Genomic DNA, 26,679 nt, shown 5'->3' with positions numbered 1-26,679 from the left:
TTCGCTGTCGGTTATTGCCAGTTTGAAACTGTTTAAAATGAATAAAGATTTCACAATACCAAATCCAAGTGGATCTGATTGGTCGAGACAGGAAATTCTAATCTCAACTTAATAACTTTTTCTTTTAAGACTACTATGTTATGTTTTCAGCTAAGTGGTTCTGTTTGGGGTTTCCTTCAAGCCCACATATTCAAGACATTATAGGTATTATAATACTCTTAATTATGGCCTTAAAGATCTATGCTCGCTCACCAGATGCTAGCGGGAACAAACCCGATGTACGGAGACGCTTTTGATTACAACGAGTTGATAGGTTAATATCGCTGCTATCATCTCGGGTGACTCACACTGTTTAAACAAGGGAAGCTCGTGTCTTGATTGCTCAAATCGACCATACATAGTAAAAATATATAGTTCTTGATTTCTTCCTATATGTTCAAGAAAATTCTAATTGTCTTGAATATTCATAAAAACCCAACAAACATCGTCACGCTTTACAATATTTAATTCTCTGTAGCTGATATTCGTTATCGTGGCACCTCAACGGAAGAATAACACTTCCGTTATCACCGCTATGGTGAAATCTTTTCGCATTCACTCGCTCACAAAAATTTTAAAAAAACCAAACCCGCCGACTTTATTAAATTTCTAGCTTCTAAACTTCCTGAAAACAAAGAAGGCTACAAAATTATGGGACATTTTAGAAAATAGACGACAGTCATTCGGACGCGAGGGTTATTGTGATTAATTATTCGGTAGATTTCGAAGGGGGAAAATAATCAGATGACCAATACAAAGGGTTCGATATTGCAATTCTGAGTCTATCTACATCTAAAATATTTCCATTATTTTCCAAGCGAAAACACTTTGTGGAGGTAAAGTATGGGTATGTGCTTGCTCAAGAGCAAGTCGTTATACGGATCTTTTCTTGGATCATTTGTGTTTATGATATTTTGATGAGATAAATATACACACGCAAAAAAACAATTTTTTTCAGTGCCTCCGGGGTTTTTCTTGAGATTACTGATTTCTCACTATTTTTTGCTCAGGGCTCTTGTTTGCACGAAATCTTAATTCAGTTCGTACGTAACGACCGAAGCGATCCAAGAATACTGACCGTACAGTCACGGATGTATTATTTTCAAGCTCAGATTCAGAGAAAAAGATGGTTTATTTATTTTTGTATTATTAGTTTGAGAAAAGTCAATGACATGAAAGAGAAACGAAAACAAAGATTAAAAGCGCGAATCCTGCTTTCTTTCTTTCTTTCTTTCTTTCTTTCTTTCTTTCTTTCTTTCTTTCTTTCTTTCTTTCTTTCTTTCTTTCTTTCTTCTTTCTTTCTTTCTTTCTTTCTTTCTTTCTTCCTTTCTTCCTTCCTTCCTTCCTTCCTTTCTCTCATTCATTCTTTCTTTCTTTCTTTTTTTCTTATATCTTTGTTTTTCTTTTTTTTTCCTTTGTCGCTAAAAGGAGACTTGAGAATACTATTGATTTTTAGACAATGTTTCACTTTGTGATTTATATTTTTGCTTTGTTTATTTCATTTATTTATTTACTTAATTATTACTTTCAAAAAAATTAAATAGTTGAATTTTTTTTAGTGCTTTTTAAATTTATGATTTACGTTTTGTTTATTTATTTTTTCCCTTCGATTAATCCATTCTTTGTAAAGTGGAAGCTATTCTTCGGCAATTTAGGACTTGTCTTTGGTTTGTTTGTTTATGTGTTAACTGACTAGTGTTATTATATTTCTTTAACCTATTCAAGCTTTTAAATATCAGTCCTTCAAATGAGTGTAGAGGGACGAAGCCGTTTCTTCCGGCATTGTTTGATAGGACAGCAGCTAATCAGAATACTTAAAATTTATCGATGTACTCTGAAACAACCTATGAGATGATCTAAGTCAGAGCACGTACGGTTACCGATAAATCACAGATTGAATGGAATTTAGAATTTTAGGCCGTTATCGTGTTGGCTCAGTTTTACATACACGGAGGGCGGTGGAAAAGTAGGGAATCTGGAGAAATAAATAGATAAATAAATAAATAAATAAATAAATAAATAAATAATTCTACAGAGTAATAATAATAATAATAATAATAATATATATATATTTATAACGCGCATATTTCACTGATAAATAAATAAATATATCCACTGATAAACTAGCAATGAAAACTATCTAGTTTAGCTCACAGTTGAAACGAGAAAAGTTTTCGTGATCTCAACTGAAGTAGTAGGAAAATATTTACTTTCTCGATGTATACGGCCAGTCGAGGATGCATGTTCTTAAGTGAATAAATCAAGGTCGTCTCGAATTCGAGAGATAATCTTAATTAATCTTAATTAATTTTAATTTTGATTTTAAAAGTTTGGATATTGTTCTCTCCAATTGGAAACCCAAATTAGCTACCCTTGCCTCCGGGACGAGTCTGGAGACACCCCAACTTCTGTGACATCGAACAATTCACTATTCCCTTTTTATGCTATCCAGCTGATCATTTCATTGACTTCTACGCATCATCACTACAGTTACTATCACTTAGCTAAAGAGTTTTAGAAACAAAAGCTTCTTTTTTTGTTTATTGCAATAAAAAGCCGCATTTGATGCATTGAAATACGAAAACTAATTGAGATTGTTCTCTGCGATTCTACAGATGATTGATGGCTTGTTAACGCGATATTAGGCTAGTTTTTTTCACTATGACAACGGTAATTAGAAAGCAGAATCCACCTTGAACCTCAGCTAAATTGCCCATGCTATTATCAATGTTGTTTGTAGTCAGCTACGTGCTGTACAACGGTCCTTTGGAAATTTCAGTCCAACAAACTACCGGAGCCGGAAACTGCACCATTTAATTGAAACTGGGAAGGTTTAGCTTAAAGTCAAACACCGAGGTACGTGTATCGTATTTCTACTTCAAAAACTGAAGAGTAACTGAACGAAAAATAGAGAAAAATATAATCGATATTTCAAGAAAAACGATGGGTTTTCAAAATGCAAATTCTTCAGTGCAATATGTACATGATATATCGTGTTTTGTTATATTTACATCCAAGGATATCTTTATCTTTAGAAAACTGCAATTTGCAATTTTAACTAGAATATACTTGTATTTATTTAGTTTGATAATTTGGAATAAGGAATGGATGAAAAGTAAATTGATAGAGTGGCACCAGAATATACTGAGGGAAATGGCGTCCCTAGTACACCAGTATTTCCTTTTAAAACAGTCGGTCGGTCGGTCGGTTGGTCGGTCGGTCGGTCAGTCAGTCAGTCAGTCGATTAGTAAATGATGATATTAAAAGATCACCAGCCTGATTCGATCTTTTTTCTGTAGCAATATTTCCTGGAGACTAAGGATTAGAATATACGGATTAGTATAAAATGGTCTATCAAAAATCCAGTGCTCTGATTGGCTGAGTTTCTAGTTAGACCACTTGTGTAGCGAAATTGAAACGCAAAAATAACTTATTTGGCGGGCAGAGTTCTACCTCTTTTTAACAACGTCAACCTAACCTGCTATTTTGAGCAGTCGGATTTAGGTACTTTGAAAATTATATTTTTTGGATATTGGGTATTAGAAATATTGTTCTAATGTTAGAACTATTTTAAGGGATAAACTTTTAAATGACAATATTGTTGCATTATGATGATTTAATTCAGGAGCCTAACAAAGCTGATTGATTCAAAAGTGTTAGAAGCCTAAAATCCTTTAAAAAAACATCGTTTATTAATTCGCTAATCATTTCCGAACAAATAAACTGGTAAATTGGAACCATTCTATATATCCTCAGCTTTAACTCTTTATATGAAAATACGAATAATCTTTGACCACAACTAACTTAAAACTCGCTAATTGTAATTTTGCCAAGAGAAGAAATGAAATTCGAAAAATCTAGAATATCTAAAACGTAATTTTAGTTCTTGCATGGTTAGGTTAGATTAAAATGAATCAAGACTTGCACCATACCATAGAGATTGTTTCCCTTCTCGTCAATGACAGTTCTGTTGAAAAACTGGCTTGGAGCAACGATCCATTCTGAGGGTAGGTATAAAGACGATATCTTTAGGTTCTAGTACAATCATTTAACAAGATTAACAGATTATAGAATAACTGATATAATTTCATTCAAACCTCAACTTCCCGGTAAGTCGTGTTTAATGTGTTAGTTCTATCACTCGTCTACCACAGTCTAGAGATTCTACAAGATTTTAAAGTCATGTGAGCACTCTAACCTAGACAAAGACAAAATATGAGAAACAGCAAGAGTTTATGAAATGATAATAATGATAATAATGAATGATAATGATAATAATGATAATAAGAAAAATGATAATGATATTAATAATAATAATAATAATGATGATGGTGATGATGATGATAATTATTATCATAATTATATCCAATAAATCGAAAGTACAAAACAAAGGAAAAAATGATAATAATTGATAAATTCAAAATTAATTTTCAAATGCACACTTTCTGTTAATAATGAGCGAAAGCGGGTTTACTGACAGAGTACACAGAGCAAAAACAAAAACAAAACAAATAAATGACGACGATGATGATAATGATGATGCTGATGATGCTGCTGCTGCTGATGATGCTGATGATGATAATGACGATGCTGCTGCTGTTGTTGATGTTGATGATGCTGCTGTTGTTGATGATGATGCTGATAATGATGATAATGACGATGCTGCTGCTGCTGTTGTTGATGTTGATGATGCTGCTGATGCCGTTGCTGCTGCTGATGATGCTGCTGCTGCTGCTGCTGATGATGATGTTGATGATGATGATGTAGTATTTAGTATATAGAATGTTTGGATTTTAAATTACATTGTGATATTTCAGATTTGTTTAATATATTATTATATATAGTGTAATGTAGTGCTGTCAATAAAGTTTGTATGTATGTTTCATCATCATTATCAACATTATTATCATTATTTTCATATAAATAAATAGCAAGCAGCTCTTTGAATTCAGAGTTTACCGACCTATTTCTATTATAAAGTAAAGTATTCAGTCAGAACTAATCTAACTGCTTTTTTCGATCCCTACTGATGAGTTGCGTGCCGATGAGTTGCGTGCCGATGAGTTGCGTGCCGATGAGTTGCGTGCCGATGAGTTGCGTGCCGAGGGGGAAGCGTTGGTTTACAGGAAGGCGCAAGCGGATTAGAAAGTCCCATAAATTACAAAGATTTAACAGCAGAATGACGATATTTGTTTTACGTCATTTCCACTCATTCAGTCAAGTAAAAGGTGATTTTTTAAAGAGAAAAAATGAAATCTTTATAATGGGGTTGACGAACGTCCCAATTATCCTCGTCAAGCTTCCGACCTTCTACTTTTTGGTTCTCATTATTTAATTTTGAAAAACGCTTTGCTTGAAATTATGACAAAAAACTAAAAGCAAAATAAAACCACAAAAAGAGCATATTTGAAATACATACACACATTGATTTTATAGGTTTTTATATCTCTTCAAGTGTAAGGGGTCTTTGGTACCATTATTCTAAGCTTCGTGAAATAGCGTCCGCTGATTGGACGATTGATCATGAGGCTGCGCATGCGTTCTGTCGAAATTTGTTCGTCATCTTTTGCGACCCTTTAGCGGAAACGACTTAAATTTCAATTGATTTGTGGATTTTATTTGTATGTTCTGACTAAGTCTTGTGCTTATATAGGCAATGCATGTCTGTTGTAGATCACAAAATTCTAGTTCTAGAATGATCTATTTAAGATGGCATTCAAGATCTGAATGTCCATTCAATTGATCTAAAGATAAGAGCAGAAAAAGGATTCCTAGGCCTTCATCTCGTTAGCCATTTACTGAACCATTTAAATCTTTGCTCACGATGTAAAAACCTACCAAATTCAAAGTTCGAGTTGACGCATGAATCGATATTATTAACTGAAAAAAGGTGAAGTTCGAATCAAGGTAAGGTTAAAAAAAAAAAAAGCTCAGTGACTACTAAGTCAGGTTACCAAAGCAAAACATGAACTATTCAGTTAGTACTCATTAAAGAATTCAGCCTTCAGATACCTAAACAATTTCTTAAATTATTAATGAACAGACCAGACTGTTAGGAAAAATACTTAGAATTTGAAACCCAAACCATTGGAGGAAGATAGCGAGTACGTTTTCATACTTCGATTCAAAGATAGCCAGGGACGGCAGCAGGTAAGTTAAGGCACTACAATATACAGTGTAATTAGTTGTTATTCATATTGATATTTACCAGACATTTGTTCAGTTACTTATATTTGAATTTATCTCGAAATTCTAAGGCATTTACTCGATCACTCCATCAGCAATGCGACACGTTTTTAGGGCTTTTAATTTATATCAAATGCTTAATTTTGGCGGATCATTCGATCAATAGTAAGATATCTTTGTTACAGGGGGTATATTTTCATGTAAAATCTTTACCATTTGCACCTAAGGTCGAACGTTATTCAATCTTGGACCAATTTTTTGAGCTGAATTTTAGACCTGAATTTTTACCTGATGAAAATTTGGGCCAGACTTTTTGAACCAACTGAAATATTTTAAACTAGATTTTGGATTCCAATTTAAAAGAAAAATAAGTTTTATTGAATTTATCAAGGTGAAATTATTTTTTCTTATTAATTCACTGATATGGATTCTTGCGCTCCTTTAATATATCTTCTGCCATCTTTGACAAGATGAATATTCGCTACAAAATGAAAATAAACAGACCTTTTTATCCTGCTTTAGAAAGAAAAATAGCTTCTTTAGATTGTAAGATCAAATCGTTAAGGCGAAAAAGATAGATCCGCAGAAAAAATACATAAATGCGAAAGTCTAACACGAAAAAATATCGGAATCTATTTCTTTGTGCTTCAGCACGACTCGCCAGGTCACATTTATGAAGTTTATTATTTATAAACCACGTATAGAGCAACTATTGAAATGCATCAAAGGTTATTACATGCTTTATGTGCCATCATTATTAGGTAGGTTCTCGTAATTCAACCAACCACGTTGCAGAGCCTCGGGTCTTTCCGGTTATTTTACACCACTATTATCAGACCAGACTTAATCACAAATGCATTAAAGCATTTGTGGTAGATGTTTTTAAAGAAACATTTGGGGTATGACACTCAGCTGACAGGTAATTACAAATCGTGTTTGGTACTAGATATATATCATCGTTTATTGGTATTTTATTGAAGTCTTTATTCATGTATTTCTTCATTTATTATTATATATTTTCTTTATTTATTTGTTCGTTCGTTCGTTCGTTCGTTCGTTCATTCTCTCAATCATCTAGTTCATGTATTCACTTATTCATTCACTCCTCTATTCACACACTCATTCAATCATTTGTTTATTGATTTGTTGGCTATGACTTGCATTCAATATTCATGTGTTCGTCCATTTGTCCGTTTAATTTTTATTTTTTATTTTCACTAGTTCTTTCAATGTTTAGAACTTGAATGTAAGAGGGGGAGAGAGAAAGAGAGAGAGAGAAGCTTCAAAAACCATGCAGGATACTAATTTATATTTTATTAGGGCGCAATGTTGTTTTATTCAATTCATTCATTTATTGATCACTCTTACTCATTAATCCATGTTCTATTTCATGTGTTCATCTATTCATTCGTCCCTTCCTTCCGTCTTCTATCCATTACTCAGAACCTTTCTTGAGACATTCAGCAATAGCTTCGGGCAGTTTAAACCGTTTTATTTCCATTGTCCGTTAAAAGCATTTCTCATACTCATTAATAATGCATGAGGAAGCCAGCCAATCAATGGACTATTTTTTGGGTCACATGATGTTACTTGAAACCTGGTAGAGTCTTGTGAAAGGACTGAATTAATTTTGTTCAAGTCCTTGAACTGGATCAAATTAATTCAGTTCAGGGACATATAACCTCCCGAATAATTAATGAGTATGAGAAGTCATTTCAAAGCCTCCAAATTGTACTGGACGGGATTTCAAGTACTTGCAATTAGTTCCAGTCCTCGGCAGCAGCAGGTAGGGGGACTCGCGATCGATGCCAAAGATATACGGGTTTAACTCGCGGATTTACGAAGACGGGTACAGCAGATTTACGGGTATTTTACCAAGACCTAAAGTTATTTTGGTATCGCAAACGGAGGTTAAAATATTCCTTAGATATACATGGCCACCATCAACGACATTCAAAACAAAACTGTGCGCAGGCTCGGAAATCAGGTGATGGATAACTCAGACGCTGACTTTGTCTTCGCTACATTTATGGAGGGAAAGACAGACAAAACTATGAATCACAAAATGGCTGAAAAGATAATCAACAGAATGCCGGCCGGTGACTACCGTTTGGAGTTGACATTCGTAAAGTACTTAGACGGTGAGTGGATAATAGAAAAGGGTCGTAATCCTATCAGAGCGTCTGGTAAGCAGAACCTGTTCGTTTTGAATAAGCACACACGACCGGGAGCACTTGAGGGAATAGACATGCTCTTCTACGAGGTCGCTTACCCGGTTACCGTGGTCATTTACGGTGCATACGAGATTAAGGAGCCGGATGTTAAGAAGTTGCGACCAATGCGACATCCTGGTAACTGTGTCGGGAAGCTGGTTAGGGAGTTTTTCGAAGATTCCTCTAGGGGCGGTAAGCTTACGCCAAAAAGAAGAGAAGCCATCAGGAAATGGGAGCATTCTACACGTAAAACTGGAGGCTCCATCGAAAACATCAAAAAGTTAGAAACTGCCTTAGAACGCCGCATACACGTGAAGGACATCACCGACGGTTTCATTTACGAAGGGACGAAAAAGTATGGAGGCCGGGGAGCGCCTATTGTTATCTATCAACACAACGCGCACGCATGGAGAGAACTTAGGTTTCCAAGAAAGAAGGAGACAAAGGTCTACAAGGGGTCACCACTCATAGATTTGATCCACGAGAATTCCATATGGCTAATGGATTCGGAAGGAAATCAATTCATGACGCAAGACGGCACTCTTTACCGGCCCGAGAGCGAACACCAGCGCATCCAAAGCGCCTGCGAAACCCTTGGTGAGGACTTTTCAGATGAGGTCCTTAGCTCCCGCAGTTTGGACTTCCTGGCCGCAAAGAAAAGAAACGGCTGGAAACCCACCCCAAAAGAATTCGGAGACATAGCCAAAGCCTGTGTAGAACACGGCCATGGAGGTCTGTGGAACATGGAGTACGACGAAGATCAATACGTATCCCTGGATATGAAACATTGCTACCCTGCCAGTTTTAAAGGCCTTGGGGATTGTAAGGAGTATTACGATAGATACGGGCATCCCGACTCACAATTCTTTCGTGTCGCGTTAGACTGTAAATACGACGCACCAGCAACAGGATTCGTCAGACTAACCACATGGGAGTTGGCAGAAGACTTACATCCAATAATTTACGCGTGGTACGGGAAACATCTACAGGAGAAAGAATGGATCCCCGTGCCCCTGCTGAAGTTTCTCGAAGAGCGTAAACTCCTCACATACACAGCGCATGAAGCCATACTTTGCCATAGCGCCTTCACACAATGGCTCCCAGAGCACAACCCCACAGCGCGGGTTGTCATAGGAAAGTTCACACAGGGCGCTAAGGAAGGAGAAAAACACATGCAACGGCGTTTGATAACAGACGACGGTGAGTTGAGCTTCTTAATAAAACGCGCGCATGAGCAAGGAACCATGGTGTCCGTAGAGAAGTGGAATTATTTCATAGAAGGCCAAGGGGAACGGCAATGGAATGCGCTGTGTTATTACCAAGATCATCGCCCGCAATATTACCATCTTCGGGCCAGCATGTTAGCATATGCGCACATTAATCTATTGTCAATGCTGTTGCGGTTTGACAAAGAGGATATCCCACGCGTGGCCACGGATTCTTTGTATGTAAAGCCAGAAGTGTTAGAAAAGATGCAGGAATTCTATACAGAGGACGAACTTGCAGAGAGCGGTCAATGGCGCGTCAAAGACGAAGAAATAAAGGCCTGGAGAGAACGCGTAGAATACCACGGGGAACACACACATGGTTCAATAACGCCCACTGTGGAGCCTTTACCGTCGGTTGCCAATCCAATATCTTACAAACGCTTCTCTTACCTCTACGGAACCGGTGGCAGTGGTAAAACTACGCGTGTCTTGAAACTGTTTCCAAAGATAAAGGTGTTAACACCAACGCATCGTCTGGAGCGAGAATTAACGGAGATGGGTTACGATGCGCAGACGTACCACAGCTTCTTCCGCTGGAATGGTCAAAAGTGGGTGCCGGAAGCAATCCACGACATACCGCCGGTAATACTTTGGGATGAGATTTGCACCGTTCCTTTAGAAATCCTGCAGGAGTTCGTAGAATTCCTCCGTGGAAAGTGTCAAGTGATATTCGCCGGCGACCCCTGCCAGCCACCGCCTATTTGCGGAGAGATGCCCCACGAATGGTTGAAAGAAATGGTCGACCACTCCGAAGAAATTAACACCGACTACCGCAGTAAGGATCAAGTAAGAAACCTAAAGGCGGAACTTCGGGGCCTCAGTGACGCGGAACAAAACAAGATACTTCGCAAACGTGTACGAGCAAAGAAATACGAGGAATTCCTTCACGCGTGGCATCCAAAGGATTTGGTGTTGAGCAGCAAGCGCGCAGCACAATCACGCATACAGAAAGACCTGCTGAATATACACCGCGAGCGATTCCCTACATATCCCGTGCCCGTCTGCTATAAACCCCACGACACCCGAATGCAAAAAAGAGATGTCTGGGTACCTGGTACCGACATCCAACTACAAAATGCTGTAACACATGATAAAGCCTGGGTACCCATAGAAAAGGTGGAAAAAATTACCTCCCACCCAGATTGGCGCTTAGGTTACTGCATGACAGTCCACAGCGCGCAGGGGCTTACCATAAAAGAAACCTTATGGATCATAGACCAGCGGCTGTGTTGGAGCAACCTTATCTACACCGCCGTAAGTCGTGTGGAGTATGCCAAACAGTTAAAAAGAGCCTGGGGGCCGCAACTGCGCTACGACCGCACCCCAGAAGACATACCAAAGGAGAACATTACCAAGAAACTCCTTCGCTACAAGCGCCACGACGAAGAAAAGAGCAAAGATCCCCGCTATGCGGGGATAAAGTTTGACCTATGCGTGGACGACGTCTATAAGAAAGGGGCACGGTGTGCCAAATGCAACATACCTCTACTATGGAGGTTTGACCCGAATGATGATCAGCAGTTCTCCGTGGATCGTATCAACAACAAACGCGGGCATTGTAGAGGCAACGTAAGACTGACATGCCTAGAGTGCAATCGGGCGCGTGGAGCAGCACTACTCTGAGTCTTTGGGAACTATGAGCAGCTCTTCCTTGACAAATCCACGACTTGGGCCATCTAGGTAATACAACACGGGCTGCCCTTCCTTGGTGACGGACTTCGAAATCTCATACGTTTCCAGGGACCAGTTAGGATCCGTGGCTCTCTTACTGCCACCTTCGAGTTCCCCCGACTGATAGAGGTATCTCACCACTATGTCGCGGGGGAGCTTTTTTTCCTTCAGTCCGACCGCCCTCGAACTTCTAACGTAGGACTTGTGTTCCACGTGTTTCTTTTTTATGGCATCCTTGGGTTTCATTCCCGTAGCCCTGGCCGCCTCGTTGTTCAAAGCCGCGACGACCTGGGGGAGCCTCTGAGTCCATTCCCTGTTGCGTTTGGAGGGATCTTCCAGCTCTTTCCAATACTGGTACCCAAAGAGACGCTCGGCCAGGGTCTTATTGAATCTTTCGACGATGCTCTGACCCCTGTGGTACTCAGCTTCAGCTCTCCTAATTTTAGTGTCGTGGTCTTTCAGGGTCTTAGTAACCACGCCCATAAACTCCGTCCCCGCATCCACTTGCAGCAGCTTAGGCCATTTCAAAACGCGCTTATAAATCCTACCTAGGGCTTCTGCGACTTCCCCAGAATCCTTGCTGGTTATGGGTTCGGCGTCCTTGTATCTGCTTGCAATATCAACTACGGTCAAAGCGTATCTATAGGTCTTTCTTCGCACCTTGTCGTGCGGTAAGAAAAGCAAATCTGCCTGATGAACTTCATTGGGGGCATTTACGGTAAAGCTGGGCCTGGGAATGTACTTGGGCACGGGAAGATAAACCTGCCAGAGGGTTTGTTTTTTTAACCAGTTCTTAGCCGTTTCATCTGATACCCTGGCCGCGGTCGCGAGTTTCTTGATGGCCGACGCTCCTTTCCAATAGCCTTCAGGCCCATAGTAAATCCTCTTGAGTTTGTCCTCTAAGCGGCCCATTATATGAATTCCAAAACAAGATTGATTTGACGTCCATTGAAATCCACCGTCTTTCCGTCCACTTTAATGGTGATGTTTATGCTTTCTACCAAATTAGACAAGTCATAGCTCAAAGAAATGGGAGTGTATTCTACCAGATCGAATGGATTACCTTTGGGTGGAAACTTGGACATAAGAGAAGACTTTTCTCCATTGTTGTAACTATGGACTAAATCGCAATAGACTTCGTAAGAGGATGCGACTTTCCATTTCACAGGTATGGCTGTGTTGGTAATTGTCTTGCCCGAGGCACATAATAAAGATCCCAATGGGTCAGACTTTCCAAAAGTCATTGAATAATTTGACATATTATGTTTGAGGGTCATTTCGTGCGGCAATCCTGTGGTGAGAGTATAACCGTGTTTTGCTAATTCCTTGGCCAGTGTGATTGGCGTATAATGTCCATCGGGCAGCAATACGGCTTGATAGTTAGATCCTCCTGTATGCTCAGTGACTATGCCCCTAATCAGGTTATACCAAGAATTGTACAAAGAGCAACTTATGAGCCGAACCTTATGGGCTTTAATGGGGGGATTTAAATAAGTGGTAAAGTTATTTTTATCGCTTTCCAAAAAGACGATCATTATATTAGATACGCCAAAGCTACGCCTCCCGCCAGCCCTGCGACTCCTACAAAGACCAATTCATTGTCTTTTTGTTTCTTAGAAGGCTGGTAGTAATTCTTGAACTGAGGCTTTCTCATTCTAAAGTCGGGGTGCGCCTGCGCATAGAGCTTAAAGGCGTAGTCTGTATTTTCGAAGTTCTTATCCGCCTGCATTTTGTCTTGGTAGTTCTTGTCCAACCAATTCCTGTAAGCTTGTCTTTTTTCATTCCAAGCCTCCACGTCTCGCTGATATTTCTCCAGCGCTAAGTCGTGCCTCTTCCTTTCGGCGTTAGATTCTGCGTTTCTATCACCGCTAACTAATCTATCCAGATATCTACCACCATAATTAGCCCCTGTAAATGCTAAAGCTGCAATAACTCCGCCTGCGACTAAGCTAACCATTATATGTTAGGCAGGTACTTTTCCTTCTGTAGGTAATTTCTTAGCATGATAGCCCCGCATACGGCAGCGGTCATCTTAGCAAAGTTACTCAGGTTTTTACTTGGGTCCTCAGTAAGGTCCTCCTTTAGGACTTTCTTACCTACCCAGCCAATACCGGCGATGATGGAGGTTGTGATAGCAGCTTCTTGGACGGCGTCAATTAATTTGGTTGACATTATATTACAAAGCGAGAAGGTTACTCCATTTCAGGGATCTTACTTTTTCTAACCTCCACAGGTGCGTGATATGTTGCGGCCTCCCACTTTACTTTTGGCTTCGTAGCCCGCCATTGTAAGTAAAGGCTGCCTGCTGCTATAGCGACTCCTAACGCGCCGATGACGTACCCAGGATTAATAAAGGATTCCTCTTCTTTTTCCTCCACCTTTTCTTCTTTTTTGGCTTTGTTCTTCCTGTTCATCTCCGCGAGCTTCTTTCCCGCGGCAACTCTGCCTGGAGATTTAGCCTTGGTAATCTTGGTATCTTCTATGGGTGGTTGTTCTTCGGTGCCACTCATCTTATATTAAGGGACTTGAAGGACTTGACAAGTAACTTGATGACGACTTGACAATGACTTGGCAATGACTTGACAACGACTTGACTAAGTACTTGAGGCGACTTGATCAGGTACCTCAGCAAGTGCCGCCTGGAAGACCTTTTCGACTTCTCTATCCTTCTTGAAGTCCTTCCAAGAGGCACCAAAGGTGCCCGCAAGTTCCTTCAAGTCGACATGCTGAGCTACGTGAAGTGCCGCAGAGGCGACTGCCATTAACTTACCGCACTTCAAAGACAACCACCCACAGGTTATCTTAAGTTCTTGGGCGATAACATAGTCCTCGCTTATGTCCTTCCGCAGTTGCTCCACGTCGTCTATGGGCAGCGCAAGTCCAAGCAATTTAGTCGCAAGTCGGATAGCGGAATCTGCGACGGCGTCCGTGGTCTTACTTGCAAGGGCGGCCTCGTACCTCTTATGGAACTTCTTAACCTCCTCTTCTGACAACTTATTAACCTGCTCATGGGTAAGTTCCTTGCCTATCATTTCTTTACACTTCCCAGAAGACACAAGGATGTTAAGTTGTTCCTTGAGGTTACTTTCATCTAACTGCGTGGGGACTTCATCTAAGAGCTGCTCAATGTCCATATACACTAGGAATCATAGATTCCAACCGTGTAGGGAAACCTCAAAGAGAAGATCATCTTGGAATGTTGGTGCGTTTTTAGGTGCCGCATGTATTCGTGTAACTGTTCCTTGGATATCTCACCGCCGTAGTCGCTTAAGATGGTTTCCAGGTCAGACTTGCTCGGAGTATAAAATACGACAAGCGATCCTATGTTTTCCCTAAAAGGCTTGGAGACGCTGGTAAGCTGCTGCGAGAGCAACCAAACGCTGATATTGTCGTGTCTGCCGCTGAAAGCGAGCTTAACGAGCTCGGAGGTGCGTCTTTTTACGTCGTCCCCACAGGCAATGTCATCCAGTATAAGGAGGGTTTGCGTATTCTTGGGGAATTGTTTGTGCCAAAACTTAAGATGGCCGGATAACTCGTTAGGATCTAAGATATCTACAAAGAAGTCGTCATCTTTCACTCCTATGCCCGTCCAGGTGCGGTTATTCACGTAGGTGGGGCATAATAGCACGACGTAGTCGAAACGGTATCTAAAGGGTCCTAATAGCTGCTCCACTACGAATTGGGTCTTTCCGCAGCCGGTGGGTCCTACTATCAGGGCATTGCAGGGAATATGGTTCGGATCCATTATATATACGATGGACCCAGTGGACGCAGTAAGAAGGATTGCCACCGACGCAAAAGATAAAAGAGACACCATAGAAATGCAAAGGGAGGAGATCGATCGGCTGAAAGAGCGCGTGCAGGAATTGTACGATGAAATGTGCGGTCTGAAGCGTGCAGAACGGTTTGGCGCGCTGATAACGATGGCAACGTGGGCTAAGGAGTCCGTTAAGGACTTCATGCGATATCCCCTGTAGAATGTTGACAATAAGGTTAAATCTTTGTTAAGGATGCCTGGAAACTATTTCAAAGAGTGTCTCAGAATGTTGACAATAAGGTTAAATCTTTGTTAAGGATGCCTGGAAACTATTTCAAAAGTGTCTCAGAATGTTGACGTTTAGGTTAAATCTTTGTTAAGGATGCGTGGAAACTATTTCAAAGAGTGTCTCAGAATGTTGACGTTTAGGTTAAATCTTTGTTAAGGATGTTAAATGGAGGCTAAGATATTGTTAAGTATATATGGACTGCTTGTTGTGTAAGAAGGTGTTCAGCACCAAACAAAGACTGCAATACCATGTTCGGCATGGAGTTTGCACGAAGAAGCCAATTAGTAAGGTTTGTAAGGATTGCGGTAAGGAATTCAGCACCGTTCAAAAGATGCAACAACATCAGGATAAACGCATTTGTGGGCTTTGTAAGGACTGTAATAAGGAATTCCACAACCCCTTCGAAATGCAGCAGCATCTGAAAAGGGGCGTCTGTAATCAAACCAGACAGTGTAGTTTCTGTAATAAGATACTTAGTAGTCGTCAACGTTTACAGACGCACCGGAGAACGCATGATTATAGGTTTCTCTCCCGCGCTTACGACTTGGAAGGCGTGGATTGCTACCAATGTGCGGATTTGATGTGTCGCTGCCCGCATAAAGAGGATTACTTAAGGAATCGCATAGATTACCATAAGAAGATAGTCCGTACTTTCCCCTCTTTTGAACGCGCCGAAGGCGTTCCGTGGACTAAAAGGGAGTATTGGAGGCAGGAGTGCGATCGTTGTGGTTGTGTTAGAGAAGAGGAACATATCTTCAACTGCCTTAACAAAGATTTAACCTAAACGTCAACATTCTGAGACACTCTTTGAAATAGTTTCCGGGGTGTCTTAACAAAGATTTAACCTTATTGTTAACATTCTGAGACACTCTTTGAAATAGTTTCCGGGGTGTCTTAACAAAGATTTAACCTAAACGTCAACATTCTGAGACACTCTTTGAAATAGTTTCCACACATACTTAACAAAGATTTAACCTTATTGTTAACATTCTGAGACACTTTTGAAATAACATTTCTTGGGGCCTTTAATAGTAAGGTAGGGTTTGCGCAAAGAGTCTCAAATCCCATCCTTATTTTTATTCATTAATAATAATAAATAAAAATAAGGACCCCTTTTAAAGGTATATGCTAGCGCAGCTGCCTTTCTGGGAGGCATTCTAATTACCCTTTCAATATATCGACTGTATTACTTGCGAACTACCTGCCGACTGCATTACCCCTCGTAAGCCGCCGCGTAAAAAATACACCTGCCTTCATTGCGACAGGGTATTCTCCGAAGGATCCTTTGTGGGGCATTGGTGCTCCGCGGATCCTAAAGCGCAGCGGACTTTAGCAGACGCGCTTAACTACAAAGAGGAGATGGAGTGACTGTTCTTTCAATGTCAAACTTCCATCGGCCATTTACCTTACCATAGCTGCGTAAGTGGGTGAATTCCTCGCCCTGAATTACGTACCGCACGCAATCCGGCGCCCAAAGGGAATATTCCTTGCCTTCTAAGTCTTTGAGGACTAACCGTAAACGGTCGATGTCTTCGAAGACGACGTAATTTTTTATTTCGTATGCTTTACCGTGGGCAAGATCACGCCAGTGAGTCAAGCTGAGCTTCATTATACCTATGGAATATCTTTAGGTGCGTTTTCAAAGTGGCGTAGGACTTAAACCGCTTTACACAGCCCTTACAGGGAATACGAATGCCATCCGCGTAATCCATCAGGGCACGGCAGATAATGTCGTAATCGTTGCTAACCATAGTTAGGTAACCATTTACATCAAGCTGCGAGATTTTCTTAGATTGCTTCGCGGATAAGACGCCGTTTCCTTTTGGGGTTTTCAACTCAATACACAACCCGCGGTATTTCTTGTGGGCGTTAAGGATTAAAAGGTCTGGCTGGCCGGCTTGGTAGCCTTTTCGCCAGCATGTTATGCGCTTGCTGTCAGAATCCTGCAGCTCGCCAAGGCCTGGTGCTATGATGAATTCAGGGTAAAACCTACGCATGTAATCGACTACCTTTGCATGCAGGTCAGCTTAATTTTCTATCTTAAAAACTAATTTATTCGGGCTGTCGAAGCGTTTGTCCATCGCATATTTACCCGTCTTTCTCAACGCGGGTAGGACTTCTTCGAGGACCCAATCTTGGAATTCTTCTGCCTTTGCCATCTTCGAGGAGAATATCAACTGATACAACCCGGATTCGTTCACATACAGGGAATGTGGGTGTGAATTGGAAGGGAGGCGATTCACCTCCATTCTAAGTTCGCTAAGCCTTACCTTGTATTTATCGCGAACGTGCACCTTAATTGCATCTTTTGGGCGTTCGTAGCCCAATGCGGCCGCTACTTCCTTTGCTTTGAAGTACAATTTATCGCCTTGCACGACTTGCAGTTTCGTACCGTTGCTTTCAAATACGCGAAGCATTGTATATTCAAGAAATATTTTAACATTGACGACTTCATTCCTCAGCCGTCCTAGTAGGCAACGCTTTTCAATTGGTTCATTTCTACGCTTAACTGCGCGTCAGACACGACGAAGACGTAGCAGTTTATTTTATCACCGTCGCCCGCGGAGGCATTCTTGGTGCGTTTGATCTCCAATGTTATGCCATCCTGCGTATTTACTAGACGGAGGCCTTGACCATGTAGGTCTTCGTCGTTAATGGTGCGCATGTCAATCCACAGCGCATATTTGTCCTTAAAGAATTCCTCGGGGCTAATTTGGTCGCCAAACTTGCGCATTGCCTCCCTGTACACGTCTGCGGGCTTTATTCCCTGCGAGTAGACCTTGTTTGGTACTCCGTTGATATTTACCCCCACGTTAGTAATGTTGGGGTTATGGAAGGCTTCGGAGTCGCGCTTACCGGCTTCGTAGGGTTTGGCAAACACCAGCATTAACCCCGTGAGACTTCCTCGCGGGAGGTTAATGCTTTGGTTGATAACCTCATCCGTCTTATCCAGGAAGCTGAACGTCTTATACATCACTACGTGGTCGTAAAGGAATGCCTTGCCGGAGCTGTATTCCATGCCAGCGCTACGGGCCAGCTCTTCGCTGTACACGGTCTCGTACTGTAATTCTAAGTTGGTAATAGAGTATGGGGTTGTTGTGGTAAGTGCAGTGCTTAGCCCACCAATAATGTTATTAGCATCTGCTAAAGTTACTTCAAACTGCAGTTCGGATAACTGTCTTGGGTAATACACACCGTGATTCGTAATCACTTCAAAGTCTAATGGTATGACATACTTACTACCATAGGCGGTCTTTATTCGCTTTGCGTCTGCCACTGCGGTTTCTCCGCTGCCGTCAGTAGGTTGCGTTTTCGTAGGTGTGCGAACCTTACGTAGAATGACACTACCAATTCCTTGTTCTATCCTTTGCGCGCGGTCAAAGGCTGTCAACCATAAGTCTTTGTACGTGGTATACAGATCGTACCTATTTAAGTCCAGCAAGGATTCCCCGGCAAACTTTACGCGCATCTTAGAAACGATGTTGCGGCCCACGTTGTTAACGATAATCCTTTCATCTGTGGGGCTTGACTGTACCGCTAGGTCAAACCTCAAAGCCAGGGTGCCAGGAACTAAGACTAGGTTATCTGTTAGGCGGGGCACGCCTACGTACAGCGTTTCCCCTGGCTTTGCGCTAGAAGGGGTAAAGGTGACCCGGTGAAAGGTGCGTTCCGCTTTCAGCCCGCCAACCTGCTTAGGTAATACGTTGGGATTTAACTTTGAGCTTATCATATATAATGGAAGTAGAAGGAACGGATTTTGACCCCCTTACCGAAGAAGGCCAAGTCGATATTAACGATGAAGAATTTGATGAATGGACTAAAAACGCGGGGGCAAAGCCTTTGCTTTACGACATGGCCTTGATAAGCAAGTATGGCAATAGGTGGAAAAGCTTCAAGGCAGCCTTGAATCGCATGTGGCAATCAAGGAACCGCGGCAGCCCCGTCCCCGAGTACTTGGAACTTCAAAACACAGACGAAGCAGCCGCGCGGGAAACCGTAGAGTGGGCAATGCAAGAGCTAACGCAGCGCTACGACAACTTTGATGCTGACGACGTAAAGCTTACGGAAAAGGGAAACAAAGTCCTCATAAGCGTCCAAGACTTAAGATTTCCCGACAAAGACCGCTGGACAAAACCGCAACCCCTCTTTGATGAGGAGGGCAACGTTAGGGGCGACGTCTCAAGATTAAAAGGCTTTCAGCAGGCTACTAGGAGCATGTTAGAAAGGTTGCAAACCCTGAATGAAAAGGTTGCGCTAGAAAGGCGCGCTATCGAACTGCAAAAGGCGCTGGAAGAAAAAGAGGCGGCGTACGAAAAGCAAAGTCGACTACTTGCTAATGCTGAGAAGAAGTTTAGTCAACGAGACGTAAGAATGGAAGAAATGACGAAACACTTAGATCAGGCTTTACGTGATCGGGATAAAGCAGAAAGGGAGTTGGAGGAGGCTAAGAAATCACATGCTCCGACGGCGGCGTTAGAAAAAACGCTAAAGGAAAGGGAGTCAAGCTATAAAAAACAATTGTTGCGGCTGGGTCAAAGTAAAGACGAAAGCATACTGCAAATTAAACGAGAAGCCGAAAAGGCTTTAGATGAAAGGGATACAGCTCGACAGGCTTTTCGCCTTGCTCTGCAGGACCTAAACATGAGTCAGGAGGAAGTTAGGAAATTACAAACCACCATAGAGGGTTCTTTGGTGGAGCGGCGGCAGTTAGTTGCTGAAATCAACATTAAAGAAGAGCAAATCCAGCAAAAAACTCAGGCCATCGAAGACCTGGAAAAAAACATATCCGAAAAGCAGGAAATAATTGCGGACCTAACTCGTACCGAAGAAGAAAGGGAGGCTGCCCAAAGGGAATTAGAAGCCCTTCAGGAGAGAGTTGCGGAATTACAGGCGCAAAAGGACAACCTGGAAAAGGAGCTGGGGCTTACCACCAAGGAAAAGGTAAAAAGAGCTCTGGTGAAGTATGGTATTCCGCTGGCATTTGCGGTTGCTATTTCGAGCGTAGTAGGAGTCATCCTATCCACGCTTAAGGCTACAGGCGCGGGCGTAAAGAAATTAGGCAGTGGACTAACGGACTTGGGAAAAAAGATGGCAGCCGGTCTTCCTGGGCTGCTGGGTTCGGTTGTTTCCTTGGCACTTAGGGCCGGCGGCGAACTGTTAAAGTTCGTGGGGAATAACATTTGGATCTTGGTCGTCGCTATTGGAGTGGTACTCCTGAAGAAGATGAAGGGTTAATCTTATCCTTGTGTATTACTGGTGGCTTATCGTCGTCGGGCGCCCGAGGCGTCCTCGACTGGGGATAAGTAAAGATAGTATTCGCACCGCCTTGATAATTTGGTATCAAGGGTATGGCTGTCATAGTGCTAATGGGCTTATGATTCCAAATAGCATCAGTCGGGGGATTCTTCGACGGGGCGGCATTTATTTGAACGCGACCCAGCTTACCGGCATTGACGCCCGACGTAACCCCATCACTGGGGCGAATCTGTAACTTCGCATATTGACAATTAGCTATCATGTGAAAAGTTACGGGCGTTAAATCTTCTACGCTTGTTCTTTCGGCTTCGAATGAGAAATGAACTGGAGCCCTATTGTTATCTTTTTTTCTATAGGGTAGTAATGGTCGGTTACTCTCATCAACGATCCTAAACCCAACATTACAATGCCACCCCGTTGAAATACTAATAGTACACATGATTAATCCCAGACCTCCAACCTCTACCCACAATCCGGTGTCATGCCATTCGTCGTTTACGTAGTCCTTCTCCTCCAAATAATAAAGAAACCAATCTTCCTTTGCGTGTGGATTCATATACTTCAGCAAACATAGTTTGCTTCTAGAGACTAAGCACCGTAAGAGTGCTGATGCTCTTGTGATTATAAACGTAATCTCTTTGATCCTCTATGCTATTTACCGTGACCTTTCCCGTATCGTCTGCTCTTATCTGCAGCTTTACCTTCCCGTGGCAATCAGCAACCATGTGTAAAGTCCAAACGGAATGATTTTCAAGGCTATTCGCTGGTGGCTCTACGGAAAAATGCGCAGGCACCCTGTTGTTTGTCTTACTTCTCATAGGCTGCAGTACGCCATTGTCATCGCAGAACCTAAAGCCCACGTTAGCATGGCTGCTCAGTGCCAATGCAAATACTACAAAGGATCAATTTCTTTCCTGAGTAATTCAAATTCACGGACATGCCCGTGACATCAACCCAAGATGCCTGGTTGTATTTTTTCTCGCCTGTGTAAGTCGTATAAACACAATCTACTCCAGCTACGTAGGGGTTGTTCATCGCCATATATAATAGCTCAGACCAACACCCGCGGTGGCTAAGCCGGCTTTTAGTAAGTTATGGTCGTATTCCTCGGGTATCGTAGGCATAACATGGGCCTTCTTTGATGGTTTCTTAACTACGGGTAGCTTCGCTTCGTGTGACTTTTTTGGCTTCTCTACGAAGTGAGGAATGTTCCTAAGAGGGTCAGAGTTCACGTCATTCACCCCAAACTTCATATCCTTAGTAGCTCGCTGCAGCTTGTTGTTATAACCCACAACGGAATGGGCGTTGATGACCAAATTACTCGGCATTAACCAACAACCAGGCGACAAAGCGTAATCCAGTCGCACTTTAGACTGCTGCACCGCTAATTGATATCTCTGCACCGACTTGGATATGTCGTTCTCTATTATTGCTGACTCAAATAAAGTTAGGAATTCTTCTTGCGTTTCCCGCGAAGCACCTTGGGATCCAACGATGGGGCTGCGGGTATTTACCTGCGCTCCTAAGATGCAGTACACAAATGCTTCAATGCTGCGGTTAATCCTGGCTAGGTTCCTTAAACCTTTTCCTTTCATCAACACGAATGGATCCCAAGTGCCGAGGTAGTTCGATTGGATTCTGGTAATTAATGAATTATTGCTCTTATCACCACCCATATCACCGAACTCTAACTCATTACTTGGGTATTCCTGATGCCCATAATCGGCCGGCTTCTCACCGTTGGCACCCCAAACGTAAACGATGCCAAGGCCATGCGTCTTACCCTCTTTGTAACGAAAGTCTCTTTGCTGTGGTTTGAACTCATTAATTAACCTTTCTAGGGCTGCGGCGTTATATCGATTATTCATTGGATTAAATGCCTTATCTCCCGGTAAAGGTACGTTAAGCTCCTTCAACAACCTCCTTACCGTAAAGGCAACGTGAAACCGCATGATCGGAACGTGAAACATATCCGCGGCAACGCCACAACCTTTAGTGGCGGCCCAGACAGCAAAGTTTAACTGCTGCGGCCAATATCGCATATTGGGTCCTGCTAACCATTCCCTGGCCTCTTTACCCGACGTATGCTTTAACATCGTATCCCCATAGATATTCCTTACTACTACATCAAATGATTGCCTACCCACTGAAATCTTCAGGAACGTTACCATCGTTTCAAAGTCGTTTACACCACCTTCAGCATCGTAAAATGGGTAATCTTCCGTGGTTAACAATAAGTTTCTAGGAAAATTGGGCGCTTTATGCACGGGTGCCTCCTTCGTTATTGGCAAATGCTGTGCCTTTTTCCTCTCCTCATGCGGCTCCAAGTCCGTATTGCTGTACATTCTTTCGCCGTTATAGTAAATCCCATCGGGTCTTCTTTCGAACTTACTAGGGTCTGCATGCGGAAACATCTTCCTAAAGGCTCTCCAGTTGGCATAATCCCGGTTGTCGTGATGTGGCTGCTCCTCAATATCATCCCCAAAAGCGTCGTACATTAGTATATATAATGGATGTTATACCTTCAGCACCTCAGTTGTACCCAGATGTTCCCAATTATCACGCTACCACTAAGGATACAGGTCCTAACGAATTAAACGCTGAAAACTTTAGGCTCAACAAAGCAAACTTAATCCTGGCTTACTTGGAAGGGCAAGCGAAACACTACGAAGAGGTCAGGAAAAAGTACGCCAGAGCCCGAAGCATACTACATAAAATCGCGATAACTTCCGGCTCCATGTCCGTGGCGTTAACAGGCACTGGCGTTGCTACTTCGCTTACCGGACCTGGAATAGTCGTTGGCGTTCCTTTGGCCAGCGTTGGAGCCGTCTGCGGCATCGTTTCCGCTGTTACGACAGGCATTATGAAGCAATTGTCCGGTAAGATATCCAAGCACGACACACACATAGCCCTAGCAAGAGCAAAGGCTAACACCATCGCCGACTTAGTCTCCCAAGCTCTGCGGGACCGCCGCATAGACGACACGGAGTTTTCTTTGATCCTCGCGGAGGAAAAGAAATACGGCGAATTAAAGTCGGGCAATAAAAAAACCATCGTGAAAGATCTTTCCGAGGAATCTCGCAAAAAGATCTACCAGGAGGCAAAAGAGGAGCTCCAAAGAAAACTCGCTCAGTAGACATCTGCTTTGAAAAGAACGTAGGGGGATTTCGGCTGCACATTTCATCTTCTCGGAATCCATTCTAACAGCGGGTGGTTGGGGTCTATTTTGTAAAATATTTCGTAAATTACGTCGGGGTAATAAGGAATATCCTTATCCAGCCGACAGAATAACCACTCGGCCCTTTGCATATCTGGGACATGAGGAATACGCCTACCGGTAATTTCAGACAAAAGATAGGGAATAGCTTTGTAATATTTCCCTAGCTTTAATTTTTTCAGCGTTTTCCGTAGGCTTTGTGGCGTTGGTTCTTCTAAATGGTCTATGATTTTCTTCTTTACTTCGTTGTTTAAATATACCGGTCGATAACCTTGGATATGACTCATCCAGTCTCTGAAGTATTTTATTCTTTTGTATGGAGTCTTCTTACGACCTCCATTGGCGTAATACTGCTCTCTGGTAGCATTTGGTACGGCATTACGAATATTCTTACCACATTCGTAACACTGTGATGACGTGTCGTCTTCTATTTGCATTTTCTTACCACAACACCAAAAGGGTTCTGGCTTAGGTACGATAACTTTAGGTCTTAGACAAATTATGCAAAAGTCATTGGCAAACTTCCTACATTCGTGCATCGTATATTTATGAGATATTTTTAACCTCCGTTTGAGTTACAGCAGCAGTAAGGACACACCGCGAGGAAATCCCGTAAATCTGCTGTACCCGTCTTCGTAAATCCGCGAGTTAAACCCGTATATCTTTGGCATCGATCGCGAGTCCCCCTACCTGCTGCTTCGGCTGCGCCTCGCTCGGTATGGAACTAATTTCGCGGACTTGAAATCCGTTTCAGTCCTCTTTGTCGACTTTGAAATATTACTTCTCTAATAATTCGAAAATTACTATTACTGAGCCATTACACTGAAACCAAACTGATTTATCTTGCTTGAATTGTTGTTTTATGGGTGTTCATGATGCTCAGAATATTCACGGAAGCAGATATTTCAAAATGTTCCTTCGTGGAGGTTTTGTTGCAGGCTGCATTCTGCATTTTGCTTTTTGCTTACTTAGCTTACTTCAGATGACGAGAGTTACTCCTATTAACCTCCACAAATCATCCCTCCCTCTCATCCTTCAGCATATAAGCAGTGCAACAATTTAAAGGTGCGATTACACGGAGCAATTTTTCTCTGCAACTTGTCCCGAAACAGCGTTGCGACACAAGTTGCAAGGAGCATTGCAGCGTGTAACCTACAGCCCAATTTGAAAAATGTTGCGAGACAAGTTGCAGTAATTCCTTGCGTCTCCGCTGCACCGTGTAAACACTCTTGCAACTTGTGTCGCAACGCTATTGCGAGGAGACAAGTTGCAGAGAAAATTGCTCCGTGTAATCGCGGCTTAACTGTCAATAAAAATGGGGGCTACAGGCACCCCAGTAAATACCTTTACATACGAGAGTTCGCGCCATGTTGGATGTTTAACCATTGTCTTGTCAAGTTGGTATTCTTATCCTTATTGTTTTTCTATTCGTTACTACGATTTCTATAAATGAAAGTTTTAATGCTCGATTACACGAAGCAATTTTCTCTGCAACCTGTCTTGCAACAGCGTTGCGACACAAGTTGCAAGAGTGTCTACACGGTGCAACAGAGACGCGATCGTTGCCAAAATAAGAAAGGAATTTTACTTTTCGCAAGGACTGCTGCAACTTGTCTCGCAACATTTTTCAAATTGCGCTGTAGGTTACACGGTGCAATGCTCCATGCAACTTGTGACGCAACGCTGTTTCGGACAAGTTGCAGAGAAAATTGCTCCGTGTAATCGCGCCTTTAGTTTTAATTCCATTTTTTTTTCTTGTTAAAGTTTTATTTTATTCTTTTCCCTCTCACCTTTACTTATTTATTTATTTATTTATATTTTGATTAAGGATATCGTAGGTAATTTAATTATCATTAAAAAAGCGATAGAAACGAGCGACGCTCGGTGTGAGTAACAACATTGATGTTAAGTTATATTAACATGGAAACATCACTCATCAGTTTTATTGCTGATTTTTTATAATTAAAAAAAAAGTTTTTGTTGTTGATTTATTCTATTCATAATTTTGGTTTAATTTTTCTCTTCATTTTATTCTCCTGTTTTGGTTTAGTTTCTTATACTATTTACATTAATTTCTTTTTATTCGGTTAGTTTAATTTAGTGTTAATTGATAAAAAAGGAGGAGTAGCTATTTAATTTAAAGCCTTTATTTTCCTTCTCAAGCCATGTTTTATTTAAATTTTTTAAAGCTTCTAATCATTTTTTCGTTTTTCCGTCAACCTTATCATTCAAAGTACAACTGAAAATGTCGAGGATTCTAGCAAATAAATTGCTCTCAAAATAATAACTTCCTAACGACCTCTCGAGATCTTACTTTAAAATGACAGTCGCACAGAGAGATTTAAATTTTGCTCAACTTTCAATTACATATAACAGACTTCATTTGGACACCAGTTTATCCCATTACAGGGCTTGGAAGTAAAAAATTCTCAGATATGCTAATGAGACAAAATGTCTTAATTGTTGGTCGAAATGTAAAGCTTCACTTATTAAGCCCATTCAGTTTATTCATGTCACCACGCGTTTTGGTAGGACGCGAAAATAAATGATTTTAAAATCGCACTGAATATCATTTAGCAGTTTTCCATACGAGGATTCGTATGAAATAACAATGAGTAACAGATTCATTGTTCATTTAGTTTTTGCTGATTTATATCTGGAAAATTAAATATTACTTCAAATGTAAACACCTGCGGATAAATAATACCAGTCAGGTTTTATCGACTAAAAATTGTAAGCCAGTTGGTTCTAGATTTTAGATTTTTTATGACTTGTTTGGTGAT

At 41.6% G+C, this 26,679-nt stretch overlaps 1 protein-coding gene across 9 annotated transcripts in view; it reads left to right on the top strand.

Moving 5' to 3' along the window:
- The window catches only part of LOC116298934 (voltage-gated potassium channel KCNC1), a 61,828-nt gene that overhangs the window by 22,367 nt on the left and 12,782 nt on the right, over positions 1 to 26,679 (top strand). Inside the window, exon 1 of one of the 9 annotated variants that reach the window (XM_089030503.1) lies at positions 2,765 to 2,895. The exons of 5 other annotated variants lie outside the window; for them this stretch is intronic. The gene's annotated coding sequence lies outside the window, so the exon portion shown is untranslated. Of the gene's footprint in view, positions 1 to 2,764; positions 2,896 to 5,726; positions 5,947 to 6,123; positions 6,190 to 26,516; positions 26,630 to 26,679 lie in introns of those variants that run through there. 3 more of the 9 variants (XM_089030504.1, XM_089030505.1, XM_031707515.2) reach the window with 3 other exon arrangements.

The sequence above is a fragment of the Actinia tenebrosa genome, unplaced genomic scaffold (assembly GCF_029948245.1).
Source record: "Actinia tenebrosa isolate PJP-AT-01 unplaced genomic scaffold, QUT_ActTen_1.0 PGA_scaffold15__27_contigs__length_11533743, whole genome shotgun sequence".
In the NCBI taxonomy this organism is placed as follows: domain Eukaryota; kingdom Metazoa; phylum Cnidaria; class Anthozoa; order Actiniaria; family Actiniidae; genus Actinia; species Actinia tenebrosa.
This window is presented reverse-complemented; position numbering and strand designations above follow the sequence as displayed.